The sequence below is a fragment of the Oratosquilla oratoria genome, chromosome 5 (genome assembly GCF_046742065.1).
Source record: "Oratosquilla oratoria isolate Oo_2021 chromosome 5, ASM4674206v1, whole genome shotgun sequence".
Lineage (NCBI taxonomy): Eukaryota > Metazoa > Arthropoda > Malacostraca > Stomatopoda > Squillidae > Oratosquilla > Oratosquilla oratoria.
In genome coordinates, this window is record NC_134781.1 from 87,253,373 (window position 1) to 87,269,378 (window position 16,006).

Sequence of the window (16,006 nt, forward strand, 5' to 3'; positions counted from 1 at the left end):
GAGGAGATCGGGAAGGATCACATGAGGATCATTCAAAAGGACCGAGGTCATGGATTCGGTCGAACTTCAGGACACAAGACATCCCAATGATGTCTTTGTCCTCTGGCTCGCACTAATTCGTCTTATGAATTCAACCACGCTGTCGTCAGGCGATTTTATTCAGCAGATTAAAAACCCCGCCAGGCGAGAGGTTATCAAGGAGTATTTCTTTCCCTTGAGGATTAAACCTCAAGGATTAATTTACTGAGGAAATCCTCTGACGTGATGTAACTAGTCCTAAAGACGTTATCCCTCTTCGGCTAATTCACTATAGTGAGAAGACTCATCCCCTTCGACTTAAGTTGTTCTATCAACTATTTTCTCCTGGCTGGCGCCAAACGATTTTATTCAACTTTATCAGCAGTAAAATCTCAGAACCATCTCGGTAAACACTTGCCGTTTTCAACCTGGTGATTCTATTCACACGAAGAACGCCTCTGCGCAAAGAAAGAATGGCCAACAATTAGGCTAATTCCAAGTAAAACAATCATCATGATGGAGCGAGAATCGAGACTCGGATCCTTCTTTAAAGGGGTCTCGAGCGAGCGAGACCCCACACAGACCAAGAGTCCGACATCTAGCTCAGTGGTTCTCAGCTGGTGGACCATGATGACCTTCTGGGTGGTCCAAACAAGGTCCACTACATCTGGTAATTAACTGGAAATCGCTGCATACCTTTTCGAATTCATTGTGCAATCTTAGTTTATCCTTTCTCAAAATACGGAGTGATTCCACGATGTCACTTTAAGTGGACTAGTTGTGGTCCATGACCTAAAACGAGTTTTGAACTACTACCTTACTTGAACCAAATCTTCTGAACTACGAGCAGCTACGAGACTGTGTAGGTAAGTTACAACCTTTGCCCTACGTGTTTGGACAGCTGGGCCAAGCTGAAATCATCGGTGACCATCTGGTTTCAACCTAGAGGCTTTTATCTCACGAGGCGGGAGTCAAACCAAAGATAAATCCATCTAATCCCACAATTCTGTTTATTCTAAGCTGGCGAATGAATTTACAGCGTCATCAATTGCATAAAAAGTTGACGAATACATATTTTGGCGAAATATGCGTGTCAACACGAAGAAAAAATAGAAAATGAAGCGATATCATATTAATAAGATATGAGTAGTAGTCACCAACTATTTGGGGGAATTGAACAATTAAAAAAATCCCTTGTATCAAATTCTTCAAAATCTGGTTGAAATAATTTTGAGTGATGTGCAGGTTTTTTTTTTTTTTTTTTTTTTTTAGAGAGAGGCAAATACTTTGGACTTCCTTTCTCGCGACATTATTTTCAATACCAAACGTTTCCATTTTTTTTTTATTGCCTTCAAAAATCATTAGAAACTAATCTATATCAACCTGTTCTAGTGATTTCATCATATATCTTGATAGTGGTTTACGGTAAACTAACAGATTAACGAAATATGTAGAGTTAGTAAATTGGCATTTTCAGATTATATATATTAAGTGTTTGGAAGCTAGTGACTGTAGTTTAGTGACCCTCCCTGCTATTAAAGTCACTCAATAGTGATTTAGTGTTACCAGGAACGCTAAGAAAACACACGCTTTATCCCTGTGGCGTTTATATTCGACTTATGTGTATTTACACTGGGTGCCGCTAGGCGATCTTTTCACGCAGGAGAAATCCCTGTAGACGTCTCTCTCTTTCTCTCTCTCTCTCTTTCTCCCCTCCCCTTCTCTCTCTCTCTCTTTCTCCCCTCTCTCTTTCTCCCCTCCCCTTCTCTCTCTCTCTCTTTCTCCACTCCCCTTCTCTCTGTCTCTCTTTCTCCCCTCCTCTTCTTTTTCTTTCTCTATCTCTCTTTCTCTCTCTGTTTCTCCCCTCCCCTTCTCTCTCTCTCTATCTATATCTCTCTTTCTATCTCACTCTCCTCTCACCTCTTTTTCTCTCTCCCCTCCCCCTCTCTCTCCCTCTCCATCACCCCCCTTTCTTTTTTTTTTTTTTTTTTTTTTTTTTTTTGTAATGATGGGTCTCGAGAAGGGTGCAGTCACCTTTCCCTTGTTGTCAGTAGCTCCTTCCTTTATTTACATTGTTTTCTTTCAATATTTATCCTACCTGCCGCTAAACAGTTCTATTACATTGGGAGACACTCCCTCCGCCTCCAGAAATGATCTACACATTCCTCAAATCTTTCCATTTTGTTGTGCTTTACGGCTTTGTCGTTCATCCTAATTGTCTTCAGGTGATTCCATTCAAGCGAGGGATCTCCCTATCCCTCCATTCCCCCTCAACAGGAAAATGGTGAAGAAAACTCCTTAAACCAGTGAGGAACCCGTGAGGAACCAAGAGAACGATGGGCGGGTGCCAAGCCCGCAAATGCAAAGAATAAATAAATAAATAAATAAATAAATAAATAGATAATGATAAATAATAAAAAATAGAATAAAATAAGTAAATAAACAAATAAAATAAACAAATAAAATATACAAATAAAAATAAATAAAATAAACAAATCAAATAAACAATAAATCAATATATAAAATAAATAAAATCATAAAAGAAGAAGAAGAAGAAGCAGAAGAAGAAGAAGCAGAAGCAGAAGAAGAAGAAGAAAGAAGAAGAAGAAAAGAAGAAGAAGAAGAAGAAGAAGAAGAAGAAGAAGAAGAAGAAAAGAAGAAGAAGAAGAAGAAGAAGAAGAAGAAGAAGAAGAAGAAGAAGAAGAAGAAGAAGAAGAAAAGAAGAAGAAGAAGAAAAGAAGAAGAAGAAAAGAAGAAGAAAAGAAGAAGAAGAAAAGAAGAAGAAGAAAAGAAGAAGAAGAAGAAGAAAAGAAGAAAAGAAGAAGAAAAGAAGAAGAAAAGAAAAGAAGAAGAAGAAGAAGAAAAGAAGAAGAAGAAAAGAAGAAGAAAAGAAGAAAAGAAGAAGAAGAAGAAAAAGAAAAGAAGAAGAAGAAGAAAAGAAGAAGAAAAGAAGAAGAAGAAGAAGAAGATTAGAAGAAGAAGAAAAGAAGAAGAAGAAGAAGAAGAAGAAGAAGAAGAAGAAGAAGAAGAAGAAGAAGAAGAAGAAGAAGAAGAAGAAGAAGAAGAAGAAAAAAGAAAAAAAAAAAAGAAGAAGACAGGATGATGTCACCACCGGATGTTGTCCTCCGCCCAACGACTCCAACAAGCCTTGTCTTTTGTATTTGCGCCACCCGTTCTCAGGGTTCACAGTCAGACATCTAAAAAAACTCTCATACAATCTGTAAATATTTTTTCTTTCTTTTAAACATTTAAATTGTTATCCGCCCTACAGGGTGGCTAAGTTTGACAGCCTTCGTTGTTATCTAAAATCGCGAGTCTAGTCGTTCGGCTATCACGCTCTCCATGTCGACAATCACACGGAGATTTTTTTTTTGTCTAAGTAATACTATATTAGCAATAGCTATACCATTGTCAATATAACGCTGACATCAAACGGGAATCATCAAATAGTTATAGAGAACAATTACACTTTCATTATCTTTATCATCAGTTACGCTGTCATTACGCTAGTTTAAAATCTATTGTTGTCAATATTCTCGTCATTGAATTGTACCCGTGTTACAAATCACCAAGACCATTCTCGAACAGTTGGTATTGACAAATTGATATTGTCGATATATACCGACCATACCAGGGGCCCTCAGCACAGAGGCAGGTCCTTGATCACAGGTCAAATTGACCCTTTTTTGTTGGAGTCTACCCTTGAACACTGAGGTTAGTTAGTTCACACAGTATACCCTTGGATGACCAGATCTAAATGATTCAATCTGTGAGCTGCCTATGGGAAAAAAAAGGTCACTAAGAAAAGCCTAGTGGCCTACCGAGACAAAATCCCATCAACTGCTCTTCAAATGACTAGTCACAATACAACCTATTGCCATTCCACTTACTAGTCAGAACTCTATATACTATCCTTCTATTTACTAGTCAGAATGCCTAATAACCTTAGAACTAGTAAAACGGGTAAAACTACGGGCTACTGGTAAAGAGAATGTTTACTGTCCCTCCACACAGTGGTAGAGTATACTCTACTCTTCTACCTCTACGAATTTACTGCCCTCAGACTTACTGGTCCGACCCACTGATGTCTATTAGTAAGGACACAACGTCCTGTCCTTGGACGAGACTTGGAACAATAAGCACTCGGAAATACTGTCATAACACATCTTAACGTAATTGCAGATGTAATTGTAAATTCATATCAGAAATAGGCAATAATAACTAGTTTTCTGTTGGTTATGAAAAAGGAAACATTTACAAAAATAACAACAAAATCAAATATCTGTTACGTCTGGTCGTTTGGTACTTAGAAAATATATTTAAAAACTAAATATATTTAAGCTTTTATCTGCATTTTCATATATGAGTAACTGAAATTATAATTTGGACCCTGTAACTGTACCTGCATTTGTAATGGTTACCGTCCTTGACGGAGTAATTAGCACAAGCCTACCTTTAACTTACAATAAGGAGACATGGCAACTCCACATAAACAAATCTTCAATTCACGCATCTATTTCTACTTCAACTAATTTTCACCCGTACAATGAAATAACACTAACGCTTTTCTAGCACTGGCAGGCTAAAATCAGACAATTTTATTCAACTTAACGAATCCATGAAGGGTTAATACCTACATAGTCATCTCCTATTAACCACCGCCCATCACAGGTGCCAGCGCTCGTGTGACAGATGATGGGGTATCATGGGATCCATAACTCAACTTATGCGTTGCTGTCACGAGTGACGTACAATAATCGATGGAGGTCACCGCCAAATGTAATAAGGGAATGAACTTTTTTTTTTTTTAAATATTCACATCCTCTTCAGAGTTGCCTTGCAGTCGAATATATATATATATATATATATATATATATATATATATATATATATACAAATATATATATATGTGTGTGTGTGTGTGTGTGTGTGTGTGTGTGTGTGTGTGTGTGTGTGTGTATGTGTGTGCGTGTGTGTATGCGTGTACGTGTGCGCGCGCGCGCGCGCGTGTGTGTGTGTGTGTGTGTGTATGCGTGTGTGTACGTGTGTGTATGCGTGTACGTGTGCGTGTACATGTGTGGTGTGTGTGTGTGTATGTGTGTGTGCGTGTGTGTGTGTGTCTGTGCATGCGTGTACGTGTGTGTGTGTGTGTGTGTGTGTGTGTGTGTGTGTGTGTGTGTGTGTGTGTGTGTGTGTGTGTGTGTGTGTGTGTGTGTGTGTGTGTTCTATTCTCACAAATCATCAACGTCCTTACATTGCAAAGTTTTGTCAGTTGAGTTGGTGCAGCTTGTGCATAAAACCACCTTTACCCAGCATGTTTGGATAGCTAATCCATTCTTCCGCCTGACACTTAAAGACTGATAATCCAAAAATAGTCTCCACTGTCTCCACGATATACCTCCGGAGCTAATTTCCTCGCCGCACCGATGGTGCTTGGCGTCCACAATCGAACTGCTTCAGTGTAGCTTCTGTATTCAAAACCTTGCCAGTTCACATGCCTGTGTTGCACGGAAGACCCGAACAGTCACTTATGCACTTTAGTACAAAGACCTTATCATAACTCGTCTTACAAACGAGCGTGAATTCCATGTGATCTAATCCCCCGTTAGAGAATTCTATTCAGTGACAAGAGAGCCTCTCTCTCTCTCTATCTCTCAAAGGAGAGCCTTTGAAAGGAGAGGCGGCGAGGGCCCTCGAACTGGGAGATGGCATGCCACGTGCAAGAAGTTGAGGCGATGATTGGCCCTTTTGTGTACATCCTCGCGAAGCAGCCGGAAGGTCTAATGAAGCAACGCGCGAAATTCCTCCTTGGCGGGAACCAAGGTCTCCGCGTCAGTTTACAAGGGAGGGGGCGTGTGGTCTAGGAGTGTCGACTGACGCCAGCCTTGATCAATGCTAATTTGAGTAACTGTTATGAAGGCTGGTTTCTGGAATGGATGTTTTTTTTTTCTTTTCTTCTTCTTGTGGTAATTCAACAGTGAGGATTTTTCTTTCTTTTCTTTCTGAACCTGAGGAAATCGTCTAACCTTTGCAACAAAAATATTCGAAATGGGATTGTGTTTATGGATATGTGTGCGTGCGTGTGTGTGTGTGTGTGTGTGTGTGTGTGTGTGTGTGTGTGTGTGTGTGTGTGTGTGTGTGTGTGTGTGTTGCTGTCACGAGTGACGTACAATAATCGATGGAGTGTGTGAGATTTATTTATTTATTTATTTATTTTTTTTTTTTGCTTAAGATTTATCAGTTATACATTTACACATATTTTATGTGATGGAGAGGGGGAATGTAATATCTTCATGATAATCGTAGTGGTCTGGTCGTTAACATACTAAACCCTCGCGCGTCCTTCGGCGCGTTGGTTCGAATTCTAACCCATGAAGTTCACTTACTTGATTCGCCTTCGTAATTCTCCAGAATTCAATCACGCGTTTGCCTTTACACGCCGCCGGGATGCCAGCTTCAGAGAGCCAAAGTAAACAAACAAAAATATAATTCTTTCGCACCAGGTCCCTCCCCCTAACCTCGGACACTTTTGTCGCTTACCACTCGTTGTCTTTGATATTCACACATTTCACGTACCATTATGACTTTTGACAATGTTTCGAAAAAAAAGGTTAAGTTCAGTTCGGTTAGATTTAGCTCGGTTAGGGCAGACTAGGTTAGTTTCGGTTAAGTTAGGTTAGGTTGGGTGAGGTGATAGTGAGGCGACTTGAGATGAGGTGAGGTTAGGTTAGATTAGGTCAGGTTAGGTAATGTTATGTCAGGTCAGGTAATGGTATATCAGGTCATGTGATGTCCGGTCGGGTCGGGTCAGGTCAGGTCAGGTCAGGTTTGTGTATTGGTAACGCAATCAGGGAAGGGACCGGTCTGGAAAAAATTCTGTTCCTGCTCATAACATAATATCCTTACCGAAGGACATCGATGTTTTGTGTATTCATGGACGGGGCCGAGCTGTGCTCGTGAGAAGCAGGAACAATTCCGCCCTATCTTACCCCACCCACAAAAATAAATAAATAAATAAATAAATAAATAAATAAAATAAAAGTAAATAAATGATAAATAATGGTTTATGGTTTAACGTCACAAACTGCCTCCCTACCGGAAGGCCTTACAGAGGACTTTGTAGCGTGGAATTTGATAGACCATGTCCTTGGTTCAATTTCGCCGGTGGCAGGATTCGAACCGCCATCCCCTCGACCCTCGCCACAAGTAACGACGCCCTAACCCGCTCAGCCAGCTAGCTTCCCTATGAAAAATAAAAAATAAAATAAAAAAATAATAATTAATAAATAAATGAATAAATAGAAAATAATAATAAATAAACACTTATACAGTATACAGAAGATAGATTCAAAGACTAAAATGAATGGAAAAAAAAATAAAATAAACGAGGAAAATAACATACTGTTCTTCTTGTTGATGTACCATGACACAAGCATCACGAAACGTTTCGAACGCTTCGTTTTCCAAGTAAACTAGAATAATCAAATCGTGTTTTATCCCATTTTTGGGGAAAAAATTAATCCACGCTGCGGTTGGCGTAGCTATTATATGACAAAACTCACTATACATGTCACTGTTCGTTTTCAGATTGCTCGGGTCTGTATCAATGCCTGCGGCTGCTTGTCTCCCTCTTTCTCTCTCCCTGTTTGTTTGTCTGTCTGTCTGTCCTTCAGTCTATTTGTGTCTGTCTGTCTCTCTGTCACCTTAACTCCTTCTCTGTCCTCCTTGCCTACTTAAGACCCCCTTGCCTGATTGCCTGCCTGTCTCAATCACTTTATTTATGTATGTGAGGACGTGTTGCGTGCGTGCGTGCGTGCGTGTGTGTGTGTGTGTGTGTGTGTGTGTGTGTGTGTGAGAGAGAGAGAGAGAGAGAGAGAGAGAGAGAGAGAGAGAGAGAGATAGAGAGAGAGGTGAGAGAAAATTATAAAAAAAAAAAAAATAAAAGTGGTAAATAGAGGTACCAGCCCGTATTGCCACTGGTGTCATATAGACACAAGTCCCATTTTACCTCACCCTCAACTTGGAGTGCAACCCCGTGATCTGGCACTCGGTCCCCGGAGAAACCACAAAACCTTTACTATGAGACCCATGTGCCCGGTTGGTCTGTCCTTGGCATTCTAGATACTGCAAGATAAATGAGACTTTTCGACACTCTTTCATTACTTACTTGTTCTCCATTCGGCATTCACTCTACTGAAGAAACGGTTCCGCGAGAACAGTTCTGCAAGAACAGTTTTACGTTCTGCGAAGTTGCAATGGAAGTTCACTTTACCTGCAATAAAAAGAGAAACTAGATTACTCTAAGTCCTAAACGACACCAAACTGCAAAATGTACCTGTAACATTAAGATATAAGCATCCTACCAAATGCAATTCTAAAGGAAATCACTGACGCTAAACTACAGAAACAAGGGTGTTAGTGAATGACAGACACAAAAAATGCTCCCTAACTTGTAACTTCCGAATGATGCTACCTTTCAGCATAGGGAACCCACATATCGAAATCCTAATTTGGAAAAAAAAATCAGTCTGAATAATATCTTAATATTGGAGTTTAGAAACTATTACAGTCCCTACAATTTCCCCCAGAGAACTCCCAGGGACATCCCAGAAATCCTCAAAAGGTTCCTCTACAGGGGCCAACAGGTCATAACCTAGCATAACCTAGCATGGTCTGGTTGATACTGAGCAGTTTCATTCAGCCTTGACGTTGTACCTTAAGGCATGGAAAATGTATATACAAACATGTTTGTATATGTATATACAAGCATGTTTTGTTCACAAACATGTTTGTATATGTATATACAAACATGTCTGGTTCACAAGAACCAAACGTCGAGAACCAACGGACTTTCGAAGATCTCGACCCCTGGAACCATTCCATACCAAGGGAGAGGGGAGAGGCGGGAGGGGTCTTTGTTCAAAAGCCAGACAATTATATTCAGTTTCATTCAATTCGATTCTATACCTCTTGATGAGCCATCTTCATACCCATCCTATTCCTCCAACACTCTTTTTTTCTTAACTTTGAGACACTAAAGTGTGAGATGGTTACGCCAGGAGGCGCTGAGTAGCTGCGGCCGAAACCGTCACCCTTGCCCTATTGTGCGCTTGGATTGTTGGGCCAGGTAACAGTTAACCCTAGGAATCGGAGAGGAGTGCGGGATTCGAACCCACAACTAAGCGAATGGAAGAGCATCATGCTTCAGATTACCCCACAGGCGTATAAGGCCCTGACGCACATCCTAGGGAGCAATTAACCAGAAGGAAATTATATTTATTCTGGCTAAACCCAGACGATTTCATTTCGCTGTGTGCCGTCTCTTCCGCATGGGAAGAGTTTAGTATTCAGTACCGAAATGCCATCTCTATTATATCTTTTGTGATTATAGAAGGTATAATGTAATGGCACATTTGTAAAACGAGACTTATTAACCCACTGTCGGAGAATGAGATAAGATGGAAAGGAAATCTGTATATTTCGACCACTATCTGTGGTCCTCTTCATTCTGCTGAAGAGGACCAAAGATAGTGGTCGAAAAATACAGATTTTCTGTCCATCATATCTCATTCTCCGATAGTGGGTCTCATAATGTGATTATACACATGAACATACGAATACAAGTATATGAACACGAATATATGAATATATGAACACGAAAATATAAACACGAATGTAAAAATAACTAATGATATAAACATGAACATATGAATACAAAAACATGAATATAAGAACATTCATATATGAACATGAACACATAAAAACATGAACATATAGAAACATGAACACACGAAAAAATGAAAACACGAACACATGAACATGGAAATATGAATATGAACCTTTAAACATGAAAATATGAACAAGAAATTTTAAACATGAACATACGAACACCTGTACAAACATGAACATAAAAGAAAAACGTGCATGTTGGGACGAAATATTTCCTTTTCAGATAAATTGTTTTAACAACAAAATTCGAGGACCGAGCTCGGCCACGAGTGTTTGTACAATAGCCCCAGAATGTATCTGTACGATTTAACGTCAAATATTTTAATGCAAGGGACACTCATCTTGAAAAAAGAATATATATATATATATAATATACATATATATATATGTGTGTGTGTGTGTGTGTGTGTGTGTGTGTGTGTGTGTGTGTGTGTGTGTGTGTGTGTGTGTGTGTATTGCAATAATAATCACAAAAAAAGGAGTGACTAAATGATCATGCAGAAACCACAAGGAAATTAAAGTTCGGAAAACTGAGGATGCCGTAATAGACGAAAACGTTCAGTTTTCCAAACTTTGATTTCCCTGTGGTTTCTGCATGATATATATATATATATTATATATATATATATATATCTATATATATATCTATATACTGTATATATATATATATATATATATATATATATGTGTGTGTGTGTGTATAATATGGCCTCGGCACGTAGCTACAATTGCTGTGCGAGTCAATTAACCCACGACAAGCTTACCAACAGATCGTCACCTTTACCCTTAGTGCACGGACAGCAAGACAAGTTACACCCACTGGTGGCCTTTGGGAAGCTAATCTTAAACCTTTGTACTCATGAAATCGAAACTAATCCGAACATGCCACAGCGGCACATATGTGAGTGTCTGTTGTTGCTATTAGTCTTGTGTTCCTCAGGCTTCCAAACCTTTCCGAAGCAAAACAAATCCCTGTATCAACCCTTATCATTTATCAACCACCTCCGTAATTTCTGGAGTGAGTGTACAGTTACCAGCACTTATAAAGTGGGACAACGTTGGAATGATGATATCGCGTATAATAAATGTGTTTACGTACAAGGTAATAGGGTACGTACGGGTTGTTTATGATTCTTTCAGCGTTAATCTTTCACAACGTGATTAAGATACTGCGATGTCACTCTATAAACACACCCACGCACGCACGCGCGCACACACACACACACACACACACACACAGACTCGATGGTGCAGTGGTTAGAGTTCCCGCCCACCACTACGGCGGTCCGGGTTCGAATTCCGCCCAGGGCTGAATTAATTTCAATATCGATGCGCTGCGAGTCGTTACTCCAACTCTCGTGGGCGGGGAGTTGGGTGTGTGTGTGCGTGTAAGGTCACACCATTACCCATAGATCGGTCATATATGAGCTCTGAGCTCTCTTCCGGGAGGGAAATCGCTGTCAATCACGAGTCCAACACGTGATCCAAGATCATGGGGAATCACACAATATTCAGCATAGTGCTCCAAACTTGACGGTAGTCCCAAAAACTGTACACTGGAAATAGTCTCAGTACTGTTATGCACGTAAAGAAAAAAAAATTGCCGATGGGTTGGATGTCGTTGATGTATTGAACTACATGTACATGTATGTACAGTTGAGGAGGCGAGTTTCTAGACATGTTCAAACGATTATACGAGTATTCAAGTGATTTTTTAATAAAAAAAAGTTATCCGTGTTTATGAACAACAAAAACAATACTTGTCTTTATGGGGGAAAATACGACGATATATTCTCTACTCCATATTCAATATCAGATACGATACTTAAAACAACTCCAGTCGTCCATTTTGAGTTGATAACAAATATGACCTCATTTCTGAGCATCTGATATGCTGCCCTGTACGTTAATTGCTTTGTATTGGATGCGATATTTCACAAACGCAACTGTATGTTTCGAGGACGATTTTTTTTAACACAAAGTCAGAAGAGGCAATGCTACAAGTGAACAATCGTTATCTAAAATCTTGCACTCAATACTTTTTGAAAAACAAATACGGCACGTGTTCACATTTAATTGATATACATATTCCCCCTGCAGCATTTGCTAAACCATATATAGATACATACATACATATATTATATATATATATATATATATATATATATATATATATATATATATATATATTGTTGAGACATTCTGACAGGTTGACGTAAGTGGAATAGGAAACACAGGAGTCTTATTCAGAGTTTATTCCTGCGAAACTAGTCAGGAATAAACTCGGACTAAGACTCCTGTGTTTCCTATTCCACTTACGTCATATATATATATATATATATATATATATATATATATATACAACATACGTTTGGATACATATAATGTATTTTCTCTTAAAAGAAACATATCTAATGTACAACAACAATCATTCCATGTCCAAAACCACGCGTTGATCCGAGTCTAATCCTTGACTAAACGTCATAACGTGTGGAAGAACTTGTTGTACCCTTAACTGAAAATTTAATCTACGAAAATGACAAGTATATGAATAAAATATTCTCGACAGAGTTACTTAAAAGGAAGACGCAAATGTCACTGCGTCTGCCTCTAGGTAAGGCGTGTAGGAGGGGGCAGTCAGCTCTGCACTGAATATGCAAGACATCACACGCACATACACATGCATGTACGCAGGCGCACGCGTACACACACACAAGTACATACACACAAACATACACACACAACGCACACACACACACGCACACGAGCGCTCGTATATACACGCACACACATACATACATACTGTACATACACGTGTACACACACATACATACAAGTGCACACGCATATACATACATACACGTGTACACAGACACACACACATATACATACATACATACACGTGTACACACACACACACACACACACACACACACACACACACCGTTACATGAATTCAAACTCAAGCATGCTAATTGGAAAACAAGGAAACAACCCAAGTTGGAACCATACAATAATTTGAAGCTACGTATGATCAATTGGAGAAGACATGACCTCGTGAGCCTTGCTCTTTCTCTGTACAGTACAATTAGGCGACACACACATATACATGCACACACTATTTCAACCTTTCCTAGTTGGCGACGATGTTACACAAGCCCTGGCTGTTCGCAACTCATTCACTGTCCGCAGGGAAAGGTGCAGCTGACCAACCACACGTAACACATGTATTTACACGTGATACATGTAACACATACAACACGTGATACATGATTCCTTTCATTCGAGTTAGGACACATGACTGGAGATAAAGGAAGAAATTTTGTTAATCACGTAGTCACAGAAAAGAAGAAAGATCTTTTGAAAGCATTCTCATGTAACATTTCCAAGATCCAATACTCGAACTAGTATGTACAGAAAACTCTCGATATAACGGACGTTATGGGGACAGGGGTCTGTCGTTATATCCGAAGATCCGTTATAACCGAGGATCCCTCGCTATAGCTGATGAAAATCCGTTATATCGAGAGTTTAACCGCTCAGATTTCTTGTCCGTTATATACGATATCTGGTATATCGAGGATTTACTGTAATGTATAAGGATTCCCTCTTTTGTATTCATTTTTTCATTGGTTCATTTAATCATCATTTAATAATTAACCTTCTTTATTACTTATTCACTTACTCATCTGTTCATTTACTTTATTTTATTTCACTTATTTGTTTATTTATTATTTTGTTCATTTATTTTCTTGTATTCAGTTATCTTTCATTTATTCATTTATACTTGTTTATATTTAATCTTTTTCCAGATTAACAAGGTTTTCTGTTGGTTTGGTTTCTTGTTATATCAAAATAAGTTTATTTCAAATGAAACTGGTTTATATAAGTTCATTTCATCCTAAGAAATGAAATAAAAAAAAATCCTGCCAATTATCTCGTTTTAATAAAATTCCTTTTAAATACGGCTGGCAAGATAAAAAAGTGAATATTATTCCGTAAATTCTTAACCTATATCGGTGTTCTTCAATTCTTCATAGAGAAATATTCCATTCTTTATCAAGTTCTATTAGGCACACTCAAGCTGGGCATAGAAAGTGTGATACACTTATTGTAGACAAAAAAAATGATCAGGCAGACGCGAAAAATGCTATAAATTCCAGCAACATGTACTAACAAAACGACTTTTCTCCTAAAAACAAAAAAAAAAGTGGGGAGGGGGTGAATTGTGTATTGGAATTTTAAATCGAAAAAATAGGATGATGGTGCTGATAACATTCTACCAAAACCCCAAGAATAATATTCCTGGTCACGTGATACAATTTTACTGGAAACAAGGACAAACTAACGCAAAGTAACATAGCAAATAAATAATCGTGTTCTTTTAATAAAGACTGTGCTCTTTTTAATAAGTACAGTTCCATATACTACACAAGGTTTGTCACAGAGATTGACATTCCATATGCAAAACAGAGTGATAAAATATCAGTGGAGAATACTGTACAAGAACCGACCTGATAAAAAAATGAAAAAATAAATCAACACCAATACATTTATTTTGGTAAAAAATAGCAATAAAACCCGACTGAATGTTTATAAGCAGTGTTTAGTGGATAATGTCTCCTTGTCATTAATATTCAACAAAACATGTAAAGCACAGTGGAACAATTTGGTGCATCCCACGGAGCTCCAAGAAATTTTTCGAAAGTGTCTTCAGATCCTTCGCCAGTCCTTTCTCAGTCTCCAATTATTTGTATTAAATCTGTCCCTAATAGATCAAATCCATTCCTGATGATGCATAAAGCATAGGCGAAACGTCGCACGTAATGCCTTTCATCTATATGTTTTTCTGACACCGTGGATACTTTTGGTAATGTGATTTTTCTCTCCCGCCCACAAACAGAAAAGTTGTTGGCCAGTGTAACACAGAATTTTGAAAAGAAGACTTTCAGTGCTAGGTTTGCTGTGTTAATGAGAAATATATCCAAGAGAACCCGTTTCCTCAAGTTCTCTTATAAATGTATACGTACGTACATACCTACATACCTACACACTCACACACACACGTGTGCAAAGTAGACCACTTGGAAAAAGAAACTAACGAAGCAGAGCGCTTTCGTATATTACATCTTCAGTGTGTGTGTGTGTGTGTGTGTGTGTGTGTGTGTGTGTGTGTGTGTGTGTGTGTGTGTGTGTGTGTGTGTGTGTGTGTGTGTGTGTGTACAATTGCTGTTTGGTGACGACAAAGTCCTTGTGGCAGGGTCAGAGGGAGGATTGAGGGAGTTGGTGACGGAGTATTGGAAGGTATGCGATAAGAAAAACTTGAGGGTAAATGTAGATAAACTCAAGGTGATGAGATGTACAAGGGGAGAGGATGGCAGTGAGTTGGAAGCAAGTCTTAAAGGAGAGAGGCTGGAGGAAGTGAATAGCTTTACGTATTTGGGGTCGCATGTGGCAGGAAACGGAGGAGTGGAGATAGAGGTAAATATCAGATTACGAGAAATAGGTTAATGCCTTGGGGGGATTAAAAAATGTCATGAAAAGTAGGCATCTGGGAATGGCTGCAAAGGGGAGATTGTATGAAGGGGTGATTGTGCCGACGGCTTTGTATAAGGCAGAGAATTGGAATTTAGGTGAGGCAGAGAGGAAAAGCTTGAATGTGTTTGAGATGAAATGTCTGAGAAATAGGGTAGGGATCGAGTTGGATCGAGTGAAAAACGGATCGAGCGAGAAACGAAATGAGGAGGAGAGCGGGAGTGGAAAAGGAGATAACAGATAAGACTGATGAAAGACTACTGGGATGGTTTGGACACATGAAAAGAATGAGTGAAAAAAGAGTAGTAAAAGAGGTGTGGAAGGCAGAGGTGGAAGGAGTGTATTTGAGGGGGCGACCGAGGACGAGACGGATGTATGTGGTAAAGGGGGCGTTGTACAGGAGGGGAATGTTTGTTGAGCAAAGAAGAGAGAAGGCAGGAGATAAGGATGAGTGGAGAGTGGCTATGTATAGATGATACTGTTGTGCAAGGAAGGAAGGGGTGGGGGATGGGGGGGTAGGGGTACTTATGTGTTAATGATATTTTGACACAGCCCAAAGGGATTTCTCCTCGTCTTCTTTTTTTTTCTGCAGGAGGGGACTGAGGGGGTGGTCGCCGATTAAGTGCAGCGGCAATGCTGTGGATGTTCTGTGTCTTGTTGCGTTGCTTCTGACCTAGGGCAACGGGCGGGATACAGGTATGACCCGTCATCCATGAGGAGCTAA

At 39.3% G+C, this 16,006-nt stretch overlaps 1 long non-coding RNA gene across 1 annotated transcript in view; it reads right to left on the minus strand.

Annotated features, from left to right (window-relative positions):
- LOC143025279 (uncharacterized) overlaps positions 1-16,006 on the minus strand; it is a 200,856-nt gene that overhangs the window by 60,278 nt on the left and 124,572 nt on the right. Inside the window, exon 3 of the long non-coding RNA XR_012966380.1 lies at positions 8,186-8,290. This is a non-coding gene — a long non-coding RNA (uncharacterized LOC143025279). The remainder of the gene's footprint in view (positions 1-8,185; positions 8,291-16,006) is intronic.